We start from the raw sequence: 22,261 nt of genomic DNA, 5'->3' as shown, positions 1-22,261 counted from the left end.
CCCAACAACCGGAAGCTAGGCCCCTCACCTCTACAAATGACTCCCCTCCACTGGTAACTTATGAGCCAATGCTAGAGGAAATGGGTTCAGGGCCTTTCGCCCTTTGCAAAGACTGCTTTTATCAGGGTGAACAGGGACTGCATTTTGTGTATAATGAATGCTGGTTATTAAATTGCCACCCGGAGGAAGGGCTATCCCCCTGTTCAGAGGAGACAGGGAACTATTGGTAGTGCTGAGTGAATCCCAATGTCACAACTTGGGCACCAAACAAACGATACAATTTGACCATTATGTGCCATCGCAAAAAGCCCATTCAGAGACCCTTCCCAGACCCCTTTCCAGAAAGGACAAGGGCTCAGGTGAAGCGGGCACCCCTTGATTTCAGTCTGAAAATGAAATATGACATAACTTATGACCAGATTCCCATAATAGTGGAGATAACGTGTCAACTTATTGGGGATGTAGGGAATCAGTGGTTTCTACAATGGTGGTCAGAGAATGAGAATCTGCCAAGCATGGATGCACAAGATCTGAGTAAGTACTGGTACATAGGTGTAACACACAACAATAGTGCTAAAGCCAGTTGCCTGGAGGTCTGGATAACCCAATCCAACTACTTGGAAACATATCAATGCCGTGCGGGGACACTTGACAAGAACCTCAGCAGAACAGCTATAGCCACCCTAAATACATAGGGAAAGGGAATGGTGGTTCTGGAGTCACTCCTACAACAGGGTAGGAACCCCCGTCCCACACGTACCCCTCAAGAGGGTGGGTGGGACGGACCACAAGGGAAGGAAAAGGGAGCCCCCAAGGGAACCAAGGACCACACAGGTGGCCATTACCCCCTCTCCATTGGAATGCACTCAATGCCTGCAGGGTCCACAGAAGGACAAAATGGGAAAAAGCCACAGACCCCATCTGGCCCTTGGGAAGCCCCGGAGAACATGTATTGGATTGGTGGCACATTGGCCTACGAAGTCCTACCTGAGGATTGGTCAGGCTCCTGTGTTCTTCGATGAATAAAACCATCATTCTTTCTGCTGCCCATCCAATCGCGACAGGTGCTAGGGGTCCCAGTGTATGACTCAGTGGGCCCCACCCATCATAGGGGGGAGGTGGACACAGCCTTCTGTAACTTTCCCTCTAAGGAACTGGCTGAATACGAGAAATCCGACATGTGGAACTCAGAGAGAATCGTATACACATATGGGAGGGCCACTTGGGCTGAGGATGGGTCTTGGGGTTACCCATTTACATGATCAACCAGATCATGCGCTTGCAGGCAGTATTGGACTTGGCTGGGGAGAAGATTGATAAATCTTTGAATATCCTCTCCACTGCCACTGACAAACTCCGTACTGCAGTGTACCAAAATCCATTGGCTCGTCATTACCTCCACACAAGGGAAGGAGGGGTCTGTGGGAAGTTCAACTTGTTTAATTGCTGCCTTCAAATTGATGAGACTGGACGTGTCATTAAGCAGCTCACCACAGAAATGAGGCAACTCACAGGAGGAACTTCAGGAACTTCTCTTTTTTGTATTTTTCCTATGTACTTTTCTGTAACATTCCAAATGAACTTCTATTTTTTGAAATGTCATGCTTGTCTCGTGTATGGAAACGCCTTGAGAATGCACAGTGTGGAACACGGCATAAAAGTAGCATCCTGGGCAGAGCCCAGGCAGTTCAGATTTTGGTCTGTGAACACGCTGAACTCGATGCATCAAATAAACCTGTTTCTCTCACCTTTGTGGTATCGAGTCCTGGTCTTTCGTAAGTAGATTACAAATCTCAATCTGCTGCAACAGCACGAGAAATGTGCAAGCATTGTTACACTGACCCAGCAATGAGCAAACATTGACACACTGACACACCAAACTGATGCAGGCCGAAATCTCCCATGCTGCAGGTTATGCAGCTTATGACATGAGCTTCCTGTTTTACATAACTGTTCTGTCATCAAAAGAAAAGGGAAGAGAAAAGATTTTAGATGCGATTTGCGAGATTTATTCTGGTTCATTTACACATGAGAGGTTTATTCTTGTTCATCCGCGCGAAGAGATCAGACATCACAGCGCTGCGATGGGTCATCGAGTCTATAGTATTCAGGTTGACATGTCTGGCGATTTACCACTACTTTGCAAAATGGAATTTCTCTAAAATTTCTTTGGAGGAGGAAAAAAAGGGAGGAGGAGGAGGAAAGAGAGGTAATGGTCAGTCAAAGTTTCAGATGGCATTTCTGTCTTTATTGTACCTAAATATTGTAGAGTATTTCTCCCTTTATTGAAGCCACAGCTACGACTCTCAGTTTTGCTATGAGAGCATGACTGTCCCAAAGTGGCCACCACATTCCTCCAGCCATTGTAGTCAAAGTTGAGCAAAAAACCCCGTAGCCATGGCTGCCACCAGCTCCTTCAACAAGAGCCGTGAGTTTAAGAAGATCCTCCCCCAAATTGTGTACCAGCTCAATGTTGGGAAATGCCATTCAGTACAGAGTCAAAGTTGATATATGACCTGGTTCTTTGGACATGAGGTCAAACCCCCCACTCACCCATTCTACGTTGCCACGGTTGAGTCCAAACTGCTTCCTCTAAGGGCCAACAGGGACTTGGCCAGAACCACCACAGCATCATCTATCTGAGTAGGGGTAGGTCTATATCTGGGTATCATCAGTATTCTGGTATTATACCTGATACTGAGGAATGACTCAGTCCTAGTATCCTACTATCCTATCGTACTCACAACCCTGAATGCTTGTCCAAAAGGGAACCAGGGTTTATGGCATTGAAAGTCACTGAGAGGTCTAGAAAAGCCAGATTGGTTGCCCCACTCCATCTCAAGCTCTCCAAAGAACACCCAGAAGTGTCACGGATGATGTTAGATCAGGTAATGGATAGGCACACAAAGGCTACAGTAACAACAGCTCTTTATTGCAAGTGAAGATACATCTGGCAAGGATGGATCAGACAGCAGCCCCTTTTAAAGGAGTCTGTCAGACCCTTCGACCAATAGGATTAAACCTCTGTTCCTGCCAAAACAGAGGACTTTGGTGGAAACCACTGTCGCTGGGGGGAATATCTAACAGATGACATTTCAATGCTGTGTCCCACTCTGAAATCAGACAGAATAGATTCTGGGTAATTTGCCTCAACTTGGTCCCTTTGTGCATTCTCTCAACAATCTTCCTCAAAAAGGGAAGGTTGGGGTCTGGATGAAAGTTGGCTGTTGGGTCTAAGCCTCTTAAGACAGAAGATGGTTTCACCCTCTTCCACAGAGAGGCATTCAATATCTTCTGATCAACCACTTGCTCATTCCCAGGAGGGACAAGAGTCCAGAACAAATGGTCGCCAATCTCACACCTACAAAGACCATGTCTGGCTCCTCAAGAGCAACTGGCCAAACTTTTCCTAGATAACAAGGTTCAGCCAGGATCTGCCCAGCTAGGAGCCAACTCTGAGGAAAGCTGAGCTCTGTCTGAGAGATGGAATACTCCTTCCACAGCCTCCCTGGAAATCATCCCTTGCCTCCCATGGACCAAGGAGGGACCTGATCACCCAAAATAGGGCAGAGGGTCAGTTATCTGTAAGTGCAAAAAGATTGGAGAAGTAATTGCACTTTCCTGTCCATTTCTGTTGCAACAGAATGTAAGTCCTAAAGTAGGTTCTTGCTTGGCCTCTTTGGCCTTACTCTTTGTCTGACTCCAGTTGTGCAAAAGGTATTTCTAATGCAGAAGATATATGTAGAATCTTTCTTTCTTTCTTTCTTTCTTTCTTTCTTTCTTTCTTTCTTTCTTTCTTTCTTTCTGCCTGCCTGCCTGCCTGCCTGCCTGCCTGCCTGCCTGCCTGCCTGCCTGCCTTCCTTCCTTTGCTCTTCTATTCTTTTTGTATGTCATAGCAGGATTTCCTGCTTCCTAACCAATAAAAATTATATGGCACAGCTGATTGTCAGAACCTTTTTAAACTTGTTAACGCATTTTTTTACTACTTGTTTGAGCGATAGCATTTCACCCTTGCTTGTGGCTTAACCTAAGAGAAAATGTGCAAATTAATATATGTGATGCTTGCGTGGAACCTCTTCCTACCTGTGGCAGCAGAACATTCCATCATTGTTGCACTCGCACTGATAACAATCCTCTGCAATCCAAGTGGACCCAAGGAGATGAAATGTCCGATCGAATTCATCAACACATATGTCTGGTGGCACGACTTCACCTGAGAAGAGAGAACTGAAGAGTTGAAAGTTGAACCAGCAGCAGAATCAAAACTGCCAAACTGATGGAAGAAACCTGCTACTAGAGTTGGAGACTACAACCAGAAATCTACTATTGGATAAATGTGACCAAGTCTGCAGAGATTCTCAGACATCCAGGGGAGACAACCATAACCTGGATGACTGAGAATCTCTGCAGACTTTTAGCAATACAATTTGGGAAGAAGACCCTTGGAATCATGTGGGAGTAGGAAGGAATTTCCAGAGAAATTGGACTACAGGAACCATTTTCTTTACTCAGGTGACCCTGAGGACACAGATAAACTTCCAAGTGCTTCGCCCACCCTCTAAAATATGCAAATGACCAGCTCTCTGTGAGGAGTATCAACCCTTCCATTCCCCACTATTGTGCCAGACCTGAAGAATCTTCTGAATGAGGAGAGAAATGTCTTCAAAGAAAGAACAAAGTCCAGTTGCCTCCTGAAAAAAAACCCACCTTGGAATAAAGGTGAGAAATATAGAAATTCTCTGCCTTGACTGACTACCATTATATTTAAAGGATTTATTAGATTTGTAAGGATTTCTGATGATCAAACATCTGCATTAACACGGTCGGTGTTTCCTGGCCCACCTTAATGAAAACCTGGATTGTAAAAATTAAGCCCACAACATTTTTTTTAGAAAATTTTATTTACAAACATGTAAAATACATACTCACAAAACTTAGACGTACACCACATTTACACAATACAATACAAACAGGAGCCTCCTGTTCTTTCTAATCTTCGTTGCCAGTCAATATCGCTCACCTTATATTGTTTCCCCTTCTTTTATATTTCATTTGCATTTCACCATTCTTAACCCTCTTCTCTTACTCCTCTGTCTGCTATATTGGCTGATTACCTCTAGTAAGTTGAAACCACTTGGATACATATATATGTGTTAATTCTCCTTAACTACTATTTTTGGGCTTCTCTGTCTTCCTTAATTCATCCTTGTTTGTTTCCTCCATCCACATATACCATTTATCATATATCTGGTAGAATTCTGTTTCTTCTTTTCTCTGGGTTTCTTTTGTTAATAGGTCCATTTCAGCACAGTCCATAACCTTTCTTATTATTTCATCTTCGCTTGGACTTAATTTATTTTTCCATTTCTGGGCAAAGGCAATCCTTGCTGCTGTAATTATATGTAATATTAAATACTGAATTTCTTTTTTATATTTCACAGTCATTATTCCTAATAAAAAAACTTCAGGTTCCATTCTATTTTAACACCTGTTATTACCTCTAGCCACTTTTTGATCATTTTCCAAAAATTTTAGCCCCTTCACAGGTCCACGATAAGTGGCAGTATGTTCCATGTATTGATTCACATTTCCAGCATTTTGGGAGGTATTTGTTGAGATTTTAGTTAACCTTGTTGGTGCCAGGTGCCATCGGTCAAACATTTTGTACTGATTGTCCTTGCATGCACCTGATAGTGTCATTTTTAAGTTTGTTCCCCCCAATTTTTCCCATTTATCCAATTCAATATTATAGCCAAAGTTCTGTGCCCATTTTATCTTTTGTTCTTTCACGATTTCCATTTTATGCTTCAGGAGAAATTTATATATTCTCCCTATCATCTTTCTATCTGAGCTATGAATTATTTTATCCAATTTGTGTGGTTCTGTTTCGATGTCATATATTTTAGTATCATTATTGTGTTTAGTTTTGGTTAGCAAGTAGGTTAGCCAGTCAACTTTCATGTTTTGTTCTGCCAACTCTTCAATTGTTTTTAAATTTCCCTGTCCGTCAATTATGTCTCTGTATCTTAGCATTTTATTCATATCTATAACATTTGGATGGATCATCCTTTCTCTTGGTGATAGCCAATTCGGGATTTTCACATAGTGGTTTTTTTTTATTTTGAGCCAGTTTTGCAATAATGTTCTTCTAATTAAATGTTTTTGAAAGTATTTGTGCATTTTATTTTTATCATCCCCTAGGAATGTATGCCAACCTGCTTCCAAACCATGGCTGTCTAAGGTCAAAATTCTTTTATTCTTTAGCTCTATCCAATCTTTCACCCAGGTTATTGTTACTGCTAATGTGTATAATTCCCAAATTGGTAATGCTAAACCTCCCCTCTGCTTGCTATCTTGCATTGACTTTAGTTTAATCTTCGCTTTTCGTCCTTGCCAAATGAACCTAGCAGTTATTTTGTTTAATTCTTGAAAGAAAGTTTTACCCGGGTTAATAGGTGCGGCTTGCAACAAGAATAAGATTCTTGGTAGAATATTCATTTTGACTGTGGCTATACGTCCCATTAGTGATAGCTGAATATTTTTCCAGCTTTCTAAATCTTTCTTTATTTGTGTCACTAGTTTATTATAAGTATCGTCCTTAATTGTAGAACATTTTGCAGACATCCAGATCCCCAAGTATTTCACTTTATTAGTGATTTGCATTCTAGTTGCTAATTCCAGTTCCGCTTCTTGCTTTTTTGTCATATTCTTGGTTATCATTTTTGTTTTGCCTTTATTGATTTTTTATCCTGCCACTTCGCCATATTCTTCTAATTTTTAAATTAATTTCAGACTGGATTCTAACGGATCTTCTAGAACAAATGCTAAGTCATCGGCATAAGATTGGGCCTTATATTATTTGTTTTTGAGTCTCAAATTTTTTATTCCCTGGTCCTTTCTACTTTCATTTAATAAAATTTCCAGGGTTAATATAAACAGCAAAGGAGAGAGGGGGCATCCCTGTCTGACTCCCTTTTTTATTTCTATCTTCTCTGTTAGTTCTCCGTTCATCAGAACTTTGGCTGTCTGACTGTTATAAAGTGTTTCTATCATTTTTGTAAATTTTCCTCTGAATTTCATCCTGTCTAACAGTGTAATTATAAATTTACAAATTATGTTGTTGAATGCTTCTTGTGTGATAAGGAAAACCAGTACAATTTGGATGCACCTCGTAATATTCTATTATGCCTAGGATGATCTCGTATTATTTTTAATGTTTCTGTGAGGTAAAAATCCGTTTTGGTCCAGGTGTATTTGTTCTTTTAAAACCTATTTAATTCTTCCTGCCATAATTGCTGCAAATATTTTATAATTGGAATTTAGTAATGAAATTGGTCTGTAATTTTAGATTTCTTGTAGATTGGTTTCTTCTTTCAGGATTAGCGATATTATTGCTTCCATCCATGATTCAGGCATCTTGGATTTTCCTAAAACTTTGTTAAACATTTCCACTTCTAGTTCTTCCAATATTATTTTATTATATTTGTATAGCTCCACCGGTATTCCGTCTGGTCCTGGTGTTTTATTATTTTTCTGGTTTTTCAAGACTAACTCCATTTCGGCTAATGTTATTGGCCTGTCTATCGCCGACCTTTGTTCTTTTGAGATTGGTGTTATCTTTTCTGTGTTTCAATAATGTTTTATTTTGATTTCCTCCATACTATCTTGCACATATAATTTGCGAAATATTTATGAATAATATGCTTCTTTTCTTCCGCTTTGTATTGAATTCTTCCCTCATCATCTTTTAATTGGTATATCATCCTTCTTTCTCTTTCATTCCTCAATCTGTATGCCAGCCATTGTCCAGGTTTGTTGGCTTGTTCAAAGTAATTTTGTCTGGCCGCTTTAATTTTCTGTGCTAATTCCTTTTGAGTTATTAAGTTGATCCTTTGTTTTATCATCTCTCCTTTTTCTCTTTTAATTTTATTCTTTGGGTCTTTCTGTAGTTCAGCGTCAGCTTCCATAAGTTCTTTTTGCATACATTCTTGTTGCTCTTTTCTAGTTTTTCTCGCCATGTAGGCAATCGTGAGGCCTCTTGTGTATGCTTTCAGATTGTCCCAGAGATTTTGAATTGAGGTGTCTTCTTTTTTATTTATTCTAAAAAATAGTTTTAATTCTTTCTCCAGCATTTGAGTGGATTCTATTTCATTTGCAATACTTGAATTCATCATCCATCTTTTTCTTCTTCTTTGACCTTTCCATCTTAATTTTATTGGATTATGATCTGCCCAATCATTTGCTTCTATTTCAATTTCATCTCATTGATTACGTAGATCAGATGGAATGCAAGCCTTGTCAATTCTTGAGAGGGACTGGTGGGAGTTCGAATAAAAGGTATATTGCTTTCTTGTTTTGTCCCTTTCCCTCCAAATATCTTGTAGTTTATATTCCATTGCCATCTCAAAAAAGGATTTGGGTAACTTTTTTTAATTATTTTTGCTCTCATAGTCCATTTTTTAAATCCACTGTTGCATTATAATCCCCAATTAAGCAAATATTTTCATATTTGAATTTGTTTATTTTGTTATGTAACTTCTTATAGAATTCCTCTTGTTTCTGATTTGGTGCATATCTGACTATTAATAATATCGGTTTTTCTGTTCTCTCTAATTCAATCATTAACATCCTACTACTTCAGAGTAGACTGCTTTGGAGTTTATTTTTTTCCTTTATATAGGTCTTATTTTTTTATCTGCCAGTGCTGTATATAATTTCCCTAGTTTTTAACCCCACAACATTTTTACTAAACCTTGGCAAGCAGTACAGCGATGATTTGCTCAAATGTATAAAGAGTTTGATTACCTTTTTTAGACATAGCCTCAAAGGTAACCATGTAGCATGCATGACATGCAGCCAGCACGAGAGAGAAGAGGATCAGACTGAAGAAGACTTTCTGAGAAAGGGAAAGAAAAAAGAAAGAATAAGCCATAATAGATCTTACTCATTGTTTCAGAAACTGGCTGTTCAAAGTCTTTCTAATTCCCCTCCAATAATACGATGAAGTTCGTGAACTTTTGAACAAGCCCTCTAGGTTAAGTTTACAATCTTGTGCAAGTGTGCAGGTTGGTCTCTGTTGCAGAAGAGGGTCGACCTGGAATATGTCCCTCCCCTCTTTGTGTTAGTTGCACACAATCCAGGATACCCGAATATCTTGGCTCTTTGTCCATCTCTCTAGCAGTCTTCACCGAGGGGTGTCCATGCCCAGTTCCTGCAACCGTTCTTCCTATGCTTTAGCCTCCCGTCCCCTAATCATCCTGGTTGCTCTTCTCTGCAGTCTTTCTAGAGTTTCAACATCTTTTTTTACAACGTGATTACTAAAACTGGATGCAGGATTCTAGGTGTGGTTTTACTAAGGCTTTATAGAGTGGCATTAGTGCCTTCCTTGATCTTGATTGTATCCCTCTGTTAACACAGCCTAGGATTGCATTGGCTTTTTTGGCTGCCTTTCTTCATCTAACCATTTGTTTGCCTGCCTCCCTTGTAGTCCTCACTGCGGAATGTCTTTCCATCCTTCTCCCCTCCAGAACAAAATTGTTGGGATTGACCCCACACAGTGAAGGGAAAAATGCCTTACTCTGATACATCAGTTCATTCTTCAGCCCTTTTCCCACCCGTGATGCCTTGTGGAGGGGAAATGACAAACTCCACCTTGAACCCCTGAGTTGTGATGTTCCTCATACCAAAAATGCATTTCAGTATTTATGCAACTGTCATTCATCCTTCCAAATAGCTAGAAAATACATTCTGCTTTTAAGCCCTGTCCCAAAATTAGACCATCTACCTCTGGATTTTAAACTCACCCCACTCACCCCAAAATGCAACTAATTGGTTTTGCAAACGGTTCTCTTTGTCCTCTCTCTCTTTTGGAGTGCTAAAGGAACACCTGATGGCATTTGATTTATTTCTGTCTTTCTATTTTCTTTTATCTAAACAACATACAGAATGACCCTCTGATTATTAAATTGGACTCTGGTTGCAAGTGAAAGACAAACCATTGTACTTACCATCTTGGCTTTGGGGAAGACCCAGGAAATCTCTTGGTAGGGAGGAAGGACAAGGAGCAGCACTTGTCTCTGAGGCCAGAAAGGAATCTGCTCCTCCAATTTATACAAGAACCAAGACCGCCCCTTGTGCAATTTAAAAAAAACGCTGAGTAAGTTTTGTCAGAGTAGCCATTGCCAGTTGCTCTATGACTAATTTGTGTTTGTTTTGCCGATGGGATAAAGGGAAAACATTTCATCAGCTTCAGATCTACCTTGCTAGAAAAAAAGACCAAATGATGGAGAGACAAAAAGTTGGCCACAGGATGTGAGAAATTGAAATAGCCAGATGGACAGCCTCCACCCCATCTTCCTCCAAGATGCCCCATACCCATATTGATTATTCAGGATTGTAGACCACTAGATGATCCATCTGTCCTCTTGGAAGTGGGATTTACTCTCATTCTTTCCTAGGGACTCCCAAGACAGAATGGGGTGTTTCTGAACCTCAGGATCGTCCTGTCTTGATTTGGCTTTCCTTGCCGGTTCTTTGTGGGTCAGAATCTTGGGGATTGATGTCCTCCATTGATCCACTTGCTCTCTGGCTCTGCTCAAGGGGAGCTGCGCATTTCCCCAATGGATCTCCTGTAGGAAATCTTTCTGTTAAATGTTCTTTTTTTAAATCAATTTTTATTGCAATTCTCCCCCTCCCCTGCCCCTCCCAACATACATATTTTATGAACAAAGTGTTGTCTGGATCTTTTCTTGAACATCCTCTCATATATATATAATCCACTTTACATCCTATCTCTGATTCCAATTTCAGCCATATTATTCTCTTTCCATATTTTGTTATCTTAAGCTTATTTTCTTCTTAATACATAAACAACATCACTAATTGCCCTTACCCTATTTTTTTGGAGTATAAGACGCACCTTTTTCGCTCAAAAAAGAGGCTGAATATCTGAGTGCATCTTATACACTGAATACAAAAATGTTGGCCTCCCGAAACCCCACCCCCTTCACCAAAATGGCCATGCAGAGACTTTAGGAGGCTTCCAGAGTGCTCCTGGGGGCTCGGGGAGGGCAGAAATTAGCAAAAAAAATGGACCTTCTTTTGCTCGGTTCCCCCTCCCCGCAGTCCCCAGGAGCACTCTATAAGCCTCGTAAAGGCTATGCCTGTCCTTTTTTTGACAGAAATGGACCCATTTTTGTGAAAAACGGGTTGCTTTGGGGAGGTCTGCAGAGTGCAAAAACTTTTTTTTAAATTTGCCTCTTCAAAATCTTGGTTCATTTTATACTCCGAAAAATACGGTAATTTCTAATCTCTTACAATAATTTCTAATCTCTTACAATAACACCAACTCCCATCATTTCATATTTCATCTGTTGGTCTGTTTTACTGTAAGCAACATACATCATCAAAATCATTAATTTACATAAAAAAACATTTAACTTAATTAGTTATCCACAATGAATAATATAACATAGTTCCCTTAAATCTACTAATATATACCTTATTTTCCTTCCTCCTTTCTACTAACCTTCCCTTTTTTAACCATTTTCTCTTGGTCTCTCAAAGTTTCCACTTCGTGTTAATTTTCTCCTTTTATCCCATTACCTTCTTTTTCTTCTATCTTTTTTCTTTTTTCTATATATTGGACCTTTTCTTCTGAATCCTTTTCCTCAGTTTTAAATTTATTATTTCAGTAGTTCTCCCCAGGACTTCTCCTAGTCCCTTCCCACTATTTCCCTCTTTACTGTTTGATTGATTCTTTTTGGAGGGATGGTCCCCTCTGCCTACTCTTTTTGTGCCACTGTAAATCCAAGTAAAAAACCAGCTAACTGCTTTTTACTATCAGTTCCTTTTTCTTCAATATTATTTTCTTGTTCTTCATTTATGCTCTCTTTCACTCCCTTCTCTTCTATTTCATGTTATATGTGTTCCAGCTGGATTTCTTACTTTTCATTGCGTTTTAAAGTTCCATGCACATTTTTTAGCATCTCAAATAATTCATTGTACATTGAAGGCTTCAGGCCGGTGTTTTCAGCTTTGTCCTTGTGCAAGTAAGGCATGGTCAGAGCTGTTGTTTTTCTATAAATCTTGGTTTGTGTTTGTGTGAAGTGCTAATTTTGTTGCTATAAGTGGGTTGATTGGCTGTGTAGTTGCATCCTGATTGGTAGATGGAGTTGATGTTTTTAGATTGGTGGGCTGTTTCGTATCATCGTGTGTGACTGAGGTGCTGGTTGTGTGTCCGTTGTTCTATGTGTCCGTGCGTTGTAATGACCTGGGTGGTGGGTGGGGTTCGTTTGTTGACTAGGGCTGGTTTCCAGATATCTGGTAGGTGGGAGGTATCGTCATGTTTATTCATGTTGTGGGGGTGTTTCTTTATTTCGATGGCTTCCATAATTATTTTCTTTTTGAAGTGTTCTGTTTTGGAGATTAATTTGATTCCTTCAAAATCAATTTCATGTCCTGTTGTTTTAAGGTGCTGGAAAAGAGAGGATGTTTTTTCTTTTTTTCTTACTGCGTTCTTGTGTTCTGTGATGTGTGCATTTATTCTACAATTTGTTTGTCCAATGTATGTGGCAGGGCATATTTTGCATGGTATTTCGTAGACTCCTTGATTTTCTAGCTGGATCTTGTCTTTGGGGTTTCTTAAGGTGTTGGCTATTTTTTGGTCAGTGCTGAAGGCTGTCTTGATATTGTGCTTGTGGAGAAATTTGCTGATTTTATCTGTGGTGCCTTTGATGTAAGGGAGGAGGGCGATGCCGTTGTCCTGTTCTGTGTCTTGGTTCCCACCAATCTACAAACATCAAGTCCATCTACCAATCAGAATGCAACTACACAGCCAATTGACCCACTTACAGCAACAAAGCCAGCATTCCACACACCCCCACCAAGATTTATAGAAAGACGACAGCTCCGACCACGCCTTACTTGCACAAGCAGGAATCCGAAAAACCAGCCTGAAGATGGTGAGTGGGACCAGGCCGAAAAGTTCCCATGACAATCTCAATCATACATGGGAAAATACATATAAATAATATAAATATAAATATAAATATAAATAAATAATATAAATAATATAAATATAAATATAAATATAAATATAAATATAAATATAAATATAAATATAAATATAAATATAAATATAAATATAAATATAAATATAAATATAAATATAAATATAAATACAAATACAAATACAAATACAAATACAAATACAAATACAAATACAAATACAAATACAAATATAAATAATATAAATATAAATATAAATATAAATATAAATATAAATATAAATATAAATATAAATATAAATATAAATATAAATATAAATATAAATATAAATATAAATATAAATATAAATATAAATATAAATATAAATATAAATATAAATATAAATATAAATAATATAAATATAAATATAAATAATAATATAAATATAAATATAAATAATATAAATATAAATAATATAAACATAAACATAAACATAAACATAAACATAAACATAAACATAAACATAAACATAAACATAAACATAAACATAAACATAAACATAAACATAAACATAAACATAAACATAAACATAAACATAAACATAAACATAAACATAAACATAAACATAAACATAAACATAAACATAAACATAAACATAAACATAAACATAAACATAAACATAAACATAAACATAAACATAAACATAAACATAAACATAAACATAAACATAAACATAAACATAAACATAAACATAAACATAAACATAAACATAAACATAAACATAAACATAAACATAAACATAAACATAAACATAAACATAAACATAAACATAAACATAAACATAAACATAAACATAAACATAAACATAAACATAAACATAAACATAAACATAAACATAAACATAAACATAAACATAAACATAAACATAAACATAAACATAAATATAAATATAAATATAAATATAAATATAAATAATATAAATATAAATAATATAAATATAAATAAATATAAATATAAATATAAATATAAATATAAATAATATAAATATAAATATAAATATAAATATAAATATAAATATAAATATAAATATAAATATAAATATAAATATAAATATAAATATAAATATAAATATAAATATAAATATAAATATAAATATAAATATAAATATAAATATAAATATAAATATAAATATAAATATAAATATAAATATAAATATAAATATAAATATAAATATAAATATAAATATAAATATAAATAAATATAAATATAAATATAAATATAAATATAAATATAAATATAAAAAATATAAATATAAATATAAATATAAAAAATATAAATATAAATATAAATATAAATATAAATATAAATATAAATATAAATATAAATAATATAAATATAAATATAAATATAAATATAAATATAAATATAAATATAAATATAAATATAAATATAAATATAAATATAAATATAAATATAAATATAAATATAAATATAAATATAAATATAAATATAAATATAAATATAAATATAAATATAAATATAAATATAAATATAAATATAAATATAAATATAAATATAAATATAAATATAAATATAAATATAAATATAAATATAAATATAAATATAAATAATGTTGTGACTCAGCAGTTCTGCTGTGAGTCTTGTCGGGCTCAAGGTTCATTATGCAGCTGGGTCTGGTTAGAAGCAAGTTTGGAGATAAAAGGACGGATGCTGCCACACCCTAGTGGCTGGAGTCAATGTTCCTTCCTGCGTGCCTTGGTTTGCACAACATTGTTTGATCATCAGTCATGGTTTATGTAAGATTCACTTGAATAAGTGCTCTGTATGTTTGTAACCCTGATTCATAGAGACTTTGGGAAGAAATGTTTTGCTTTCGTTTTGTTCAAATTGAGTTGCCGTACGAAAGATTTGTTTTCATTACGTTATCTGGTCAAAGACTGTATTTCTGTTATTCTTGGGCTCGAAGCCAATTTGAACTGTGAACTTATAAAGAAAAGTTCCTTTGAAGTTTAATCGTCTGCGTTTGTTAAGAGCTGTGAAGGGGGTACAGAATATCAGCTGAGCCAGGGAGAAAGGTATATATTTAAAGTCACGGTATATATTTAACGGTATTTCACGGAAAATATATAAAGGTATATATTTAAAGTATTTAAAGGCTCAGCTGATAACGGAGGAGAGCCTGTGGCTTAGTGGTTAACACATCTGCCTAATATGTAATACAGGTTCAAATCCCAGTCAGGGTATGGCTAGCTGATGAGAGCTAAATAGCTTGAAATAGATCTATAGTAGTCTCCCTTTATTTATTTATCAGCACAAATACAACACAAATGTAACAAAGGCAAAAGAAAAAATATTGGCTTTCTGTCTGGATGGTCTCTTGTGAGGAGCCGATGGACAGAGAATGGAAGCAGTGAACTTCCTCCCACATTTGGGCATACCAGGGGTTGTGGCTTTAAATAAATAAATAAATAAATAAATAAATAAATAAATAAATAAATAAATAAATAAATAAATAAATAAATAAATAAATAAATAAATAAATAAATAAATAAATAAATAAATAAATAAATACATAAATACATAAATAAATACATAAATAAATACATAAATAAATACATAAATAAATAAATGTGTGTGTATGTATATGTATACACACACACAGAGAGATATATATATATTTCAGGTTTTCAATAATCTTCAGCCCTCATTGTCAGAAAATCACAAAATGGGATCACATGACCCTGGAACAATGCAACCGTGATAAAGATGCTGCCAAATTTTGATGGGGTGTTTTGACCAATGGTCATAATAGGTGTGAAAAATGATCCTATGTCACTATTTTTTATTGCCATTGCAAATTTTGAATAGTTATGAAACAAAGAGTTCTTGGTGGTCAAGATTTAATCCATATTTCTCCTGGCACGATTAGACCTTTGCAATTTGTTCAGGTGAATAAGGAGTTGGGTTACCATCTATAATCTCTGGGAGAAAAAGATTCCCAAAGCAGTCTTGTTGACACGTAGCCAGCATGAGAGAGAAGAAGATCAGAATGAAAACAACTTTCTGGAAAATAAGGAAAAGAAGAAAAAGTAAGTCATCAGAGAACTTAGTAATTGTTGGAGCAAGTGACTGTTCAAAGTTTCACAAAGGTCCTGTTTGATAATGTGATGTTGTCCATGACCAGAAGGAAAAGTCCCCCGGGGTAAGTTTACAATCTTGTGCAAGTGTGCAGTTTGATCTCTGTTGCCCAAGAGGGTCAACCTGGAACATCTCCCTCTTTGTGCCAGCTGCACACAATCCAGGAGACCCGAATATTTGCTTTACAAATATTTTTGTGTATTTGCTTTACAAATATTTTTGTGTTTCTTTTGCAGATGGGATGAAGGGAAAGCATTTCATCAGCTTCAGATCCACCCTGCTAGAAAAAAGACCAAATGAGGGAGAGACTGAAAATCAGCCACAGGATTTGAGAAATGGAAATGGCAGATGGGCAGCCTCCACCCCAGCTTCCCCAAAGAGGCCCCCTACTCATATTGAATGCTCAGGATTGTAGGCCACCAGATGATGCGCTGTCCTCTCCTAAGAGGGATTTCACTCTTTCCCAGGAACTCCCAAGCCACAATGGGGCATTTCAGAGCCTCAGGAATGTCCTCCCTTGATATGGCTTTCCCTGCAGGCTCATTGTGAGTTACAATCTTGGGGATTTCTGTCCTGCATTAATCCACTTGCTGTCTGGCTCTGATCAAGGGGAGCTGTGTATTTTCCCAATGGATCTCCTTTAGGAGATCACTGTCAAATGTGCTAATATCCTCTTTCATAATATGATGTTGTTCATGAACTTTGGAAAAGGCCTTCTAGGTTAAGTTTACATTCTTGTGCAAGTCTGCATTTGAACTCTGTTACTCATCAGGGTCAACCTAGAATTTTTTCCTCCAGAATACTTGAATCTCTCCATTGGTGTCGTTGGGATTGTGCCCACCATAGATGGGCAGAGATGTGCCTTACCCTCAGCTTGGTGGTATCTGCCACTTTTTCACGCCTTCTCCCACTCGTGATGCTTTGGTGGGAAGGGAAGGGACAATCCTGATTCTGTAATCCTGAGATGATATGTCCCCCATAAAAAAACATATGTTTCTGCATTTGTGTTCTACTGTTAAGCCTACTAAATAGCTGAAGAGTATACAAAATATAAGAATTCTTGCCCACATAGTACCCCAGGGAAGCTTGGATGTTTTATTCACCCCACGTATCACAAAATGTAATTAATTTGTTTTGATTGTATGTTTTTTTCTCCTTTGTCTCTTCTGAAGTTCTAAAGAACTTAATTCGATTGTCATTTCTTTCTGCTAATTCAATCTTTCTTTTATCTAAACAATGTACAGAATGAAGCTCTGATTTTGTTCCCCACATTTACAACCTTGTAGAGTGACTGTCCCCAAGCCCCCCCCCCCTTCATTCCTCCAGCCCTTCTCACGTCCAAGGCTAATTGAGCTCTGGTTACAAGTGAAGGACAAACTGTTGTACTTACCATCTTGGCTTTGGGGAAGACCCAGGAAACTCTTGGTGTGGAGAAAGGACAAGAAACAGTACTTCTCTCTGAGGCCAGCAAGAAATCTTATATATGACTTTAAAACAAATGATGTGAACATTGCTCCTTTTTATTCAAGTTGTTCCAATCAATACAGTGTTGTATGATACATTGGTTTGCTCTCTCTTGCTCTTTATGAGCTTTTCAACAAGCACTGATGCAGGAGGGGATGCACAGGTAAACCCACCAGTGGCTGGCCAGGTTAGGTGGTCTTAATAGAATGGATCTTATAAATTCATATTAGCTTGGCTTTTCATTCTAGTGCCCTGGAGTTCCAAAGTTGACTTTTAGCGGGAGTGAACTTTCTCTCCAACTTCCTCATAAGTATTAAAAATAGGGCTGAACAGTATGGCAAGATCCTGTAAAGGAGGGGCACAGGAAGCCAGGCGTGGGTGAGAGATAGAACAGAGGTAAAACTGCTGACAGCTTAAGACATTATAGGAACTTCTCTTTTTTGTATTTTTCCTATGTGCTTTTCTGTAACATTCCAAATGAACTTCTACTACGAACAAGTGGTGAAGAACCAGCGCCCCCGTCCAATGCCCAGGCACAACCATGGAGACTGACTAGCACCTATGCCAAACTGCATGCATTAGGAGAGGCCTGATGCCAGCAGTTCTGATCGTGGTTTTTCTCCTATTCATTTCTCTTCTCATTGACTCTCTTTATCTCTATCAGGCAATCCTGGCCAGAGCAAAGGGTGGGGCCCCACTGGTGGTGTGGGGGGTTCCGAATGATTACGAGGAGCCAACCCCCTCACCTGCTCCTTTCCTAAAGGGGGGAATGAGGGTACTCCCCAACAACCGGAAGCTAGGCCCCTCACCTCTACAAATGACTCCCCTCCACTGGTAACTTCTGAGCCAATGATAGAGGAAATGGGTTTAGGGCCTTTCCCCCTTTGCAAAGACTGCTTTTATCAGGGTGAAGAGGGACAGCGTTTTGTGTATAATGAACGCTGGTTATTAAATTGCCACCAGGAGGAGGGGCTATCCCCCTGTTCAGAGGAGAGAGGGAACTATTTGCAGTGCCGAGTGAACCCCAATGTCACAACTTGGGCACCAAACAAACGATACAATTCGACCATTATGTGCCATCGCAAAAAGCCCATTCAGAGACCCTTCCCAGACCCCTTTCCAGAAAGGACAAGGGCTCAGGTGAAGCGGGCACCCCTTGATTTCAGTCTGAAAATGGAATATGACATAACTTATGACCAGATTCCCATAATAGTGGAGATAACGTGTCAACTTATTGGGGATGTAGGGAATCAGTGGTTTCTACAATGGTGGTCAGAGAATGAGAATCTGCCAAGCATGAATGCACAAGATCTGAGTAAGTAATGGTGCATAGGTGTAACACGCAACAATAGTGCTAAAGCCAGTTGCCTGGAGGTCTGGATAACCCAATCCAGCTACTTGGAAACATATCAATGCCATGCGGGGACACTTGACAAGAACCTCAGCAAAACAGCTATAGCCACCCTAAATACACAGGGAAAGGGAATGGTGGTTCTGGAGTCACTCCTACAACAGGGTAGGAACCCCCGTCCCACATGTACCCCTCAGGAGGGTGGGTGGGACGGCCCACATGGGAAGGAAAAGGGAGCCCCCAAGGGAACCAAGGACCACATGGGTGGCCATTACCCCCTCCCCATTGGAATGCACTCAATGCCTGCAGGGTCCACAGAAGGACAAAATGGGAAAAAGCCACAGACCCCATCTGGCCCCTGGGAAGCCCCGGAGAACATGTATTGGATTGGTGGCACATTGGCCTACGAAGTCCTACCTGAGGATTGATCAGGCTCCTGTGTTCTTGGATGAATAAAACCATCATTCTTTCTGCTGCCCATCCAATCGCGACAGGTGTGAGGGGTCCCAGTGTATGACTCAGTGGGCCCCACCCATCATACGAGGGAGGTCGACACAGCCTTCTGTAACTTTCCCTGTAAGGAACTGGCTGAATACGAGAAATCCGACATGTGGAACTCAGAGAGAATCGTATGTACTTTTCTGTAACATTCCGAATGAACTTCTACTTTTTGAAATGTCATGCTTGTCTCGTGTATGGAAACGCCTTGAGAATGCACAGTGTGGAACACGGCATAAAAGTAGCATCCTGGGCAGAGCCCAGGCAGTTCAGATTTTGGTCTGTGAACACGCTGAACTCGATGCATCAAATAAACCTGTTTCTCTCACCTTCGTGGTATCGAGTCCTGGTCTTTTGTAAGTAGATTACAAACCTCAATCTGCTGCAACAGCACGAGAAATGTGCAAGCATTGTTACACTGACCCAGCAATGAGCAAACATTGACACACTGACACACCAAACTGATGCAGGCCAAAATCTCCCATGCTGCAGGTTGTCCTGCTTATGACATGAGTTTCCTGTTTTACATAACTGTTCTGTCATCAAAAGAAAAGGGAAGAGAAAAGATTTTAGATGCGATTTGCGAGATTTATTCTGGTTCATTTACACATGAGAGGTTTATTCCGGTTCGTCCACGCAAAGAGCTCAGACATCACAGCGCTGCGATGGGTCATCGAGTCTATAGTATTCAGGTTGACATGTCTGGCGATTTACCACTACTCCTTCAACAGGAGCCGTGAGTTTAAGAAGATCCTCCCCCAAATTGTGTACCAGCTCAATGTTGGGAAATGCCGTTCAGTACAGAGTCAAAGTTGATATATGACCTGGTTCTTTTGACATGGGGTCAAACCCCCCACTCACCCATTCTATGTTGCCACGGTTGAGTCCAAACTTCTTCCTCTAAGGGCCAACAGGCACTTGGCCAGAACCACCACAGCATCATCTATCTGAGTAGGGGTAAGTCTATATCTGGGTATCATCAGTATTCTGGTATTATACCTGATACTGAGGAATGACTCAGTCCTAGTATCCTACTATCCTATCCTACTCACAACCCTGAATGCTTGTCCAAAAGGGAACCAGGGTTTATGGCATTGAAAGTCACTGAGAGGTCTAGAAAAGCCAGATTGGTTGCCCCACTCCATCTCAAGCTCTCCAAAGAACACCCAGAAGTGTCACGGATGATGTTAGATCAGGTAATGGATAGGCACACAAAGGCTACAGTAACAACAGCTCTTTATTGCAAGTAAAGATACATCTGGCAAGGATGGGTCGGAGAGCAGCCCCTTTTAAAGGGATCTGTCAGACCCTTCGACCAATAGGATTAAACCTCTGTTCCTGCCAAAACAGAGGACTTTGGTGGAAACCACTGTCGCTGGGGGGAATATCTAACAGATGACATTTCAATGCTGTGTCCCACTCTGAAATCAGACAGAATAGAGTCTGGGTAATTTGCCTCAACTTGGTCCCATTGTGCATTCTCTCAACAATCTTCCTCAAAAAGGGAAGGTTGGGGTCTGGATGAAAGTTGGCTGTTGGGTCTAAGCCTCTTAAGACAGAAGAGGGTTTCACCCTCTTCCACAGAGAGGCATTCAATATCTTCTGATCAACCACTTGCTCATTCCCAGGAGGGACAAGAGTCCAGAACCAATGGTCTCCAATCTCACACCTACAAAGACCATGTCTGGCTCCTCAAGAGCAACTGGCCAAACTTTTCCTAGATAACTAGGTTCAGCCAGGGTCTGCCCAGCTAGGAGCCAACTCTGAGGAAAGCTGAGCTCTGTCTGAGAGATGGAATACTCCTTCCACAACCTCCCTGGAAATCATCCCTTGCCTCCCATGGACCAAGGAGGGACCTGATCACCCAAAATAGGGCTGAGGGTCAGTTATCTGTAAGTGCAAAAAGGTTGGAGAAGTAATTGCACTTTCCTGTCCATTTCTGTTGCAACAGAATGTAAGTCCTAAAGTAGGTTCTTGCTTAGACTCTTTGGCCTTACTCTTTGTCTGACTCCAGTTGTGCACAGCTGATTGTCAGAACTTTTTCAAACTTCTTAATGCATTTTTTACTACTTGTTTGAGCGATAGCATTTCACCCCTGCTTGTGGCTTAACCTAAGAGAAAATGTGCAAATTAATATATTTGATGCTAGCGTGGAACCTCTTCCTACCTGTAGCAGCAGTCTAATCCATCATTGTTGCACTCGCACTTATTACAATCCTCTGTAATCCAAGTGGACCCAATGAGATGAAATTTCCAATCGAAGTCATCAAGACATGTGTTTGGCGGCAGGTTTTTAGCTGAGAAGAGTGAATTGAAGAGTTGAAAGTTGAACCAGCAGAAGAATCAAAACTGCCAAACTGTTGCGAGAAACCTGCTACTAGAGTTGGAAACTACAACCAGAAATCTACTATTGGATAAATGTGACCAAGTCTGCAGAGATTCTCAGACATCCAGGGGAGACAACCATAACCTGAATGACTGAGAATCTCTGCAGACTTTTAGCTATACAATTTGCCAGTGACGTGCGGTGAGGTTTATGGCTGGTGAGGCAAAAAGAAAGAAAATGGGCAAAAGCCGCCCTGCCGCTATGTCCGACATAGAGATGTCCCGCTTCTATATCAGACATAGCGCCGGGGAGCCTGCCAGCAGAGACGGGGAAGCCCGGCAGCAGAGGCGGATCTTTTACCCACCTCTGCTGGCGGGCTGGCACTTTTTTTCTTTTTCGAAAGTGGGCAAAAGCCGCCCTGCCGCTATGTCCAAAAGCCCTGCCAATATGTCCGACATAAAAAAGTGCCAGCCTGC

General features: G+C 38.8%; 1 long non-coding RNA gene across 1 annotated transcript; it reads right to left on the bottom strand.

Moving 5' to 3' along the window:
* Positions 1–1,986: 1,986 nt before the first annotated feature.
* Positions 1,987–22,050, bottom strand: LOC148048928 (uncharacterized). The gene is made up of 2 exons (XR_015695552.1): positions 21,627–22,050; positions 1,987–2,167 (listed from the first exon to the last, which is right to left on the bottom strand). It is a non-coding gene; the product is annotated as an uncharacterized LOC148048928 (long non-coding RNA).
* Between the last annotated feature and the right edge of the window lie 211 nt (positions 22,051–22,261).

This window comes from Thamnophis sirtalis, unplaced genomic scaffold, assembly GCF_051295495.1.
Source record: "Thamnophis sirtalis isolate CommonGarterSnake01/CBP01778 unplaced genomic scaffold, rThaSir2_p1.2 scaffold_2, whole genome shotgun sequence".
Lineage (NCBI taxonomy): Eukaryota > Metazoa > Chordata > Lepidosauria > Squamata > Natricidae > Thamnophis > Thamnophis sirtalis.
Note: the sequence above shows the minus strand (reverse complement) of the source record. Positions and strands in the feature narration are given on the sequence as shown.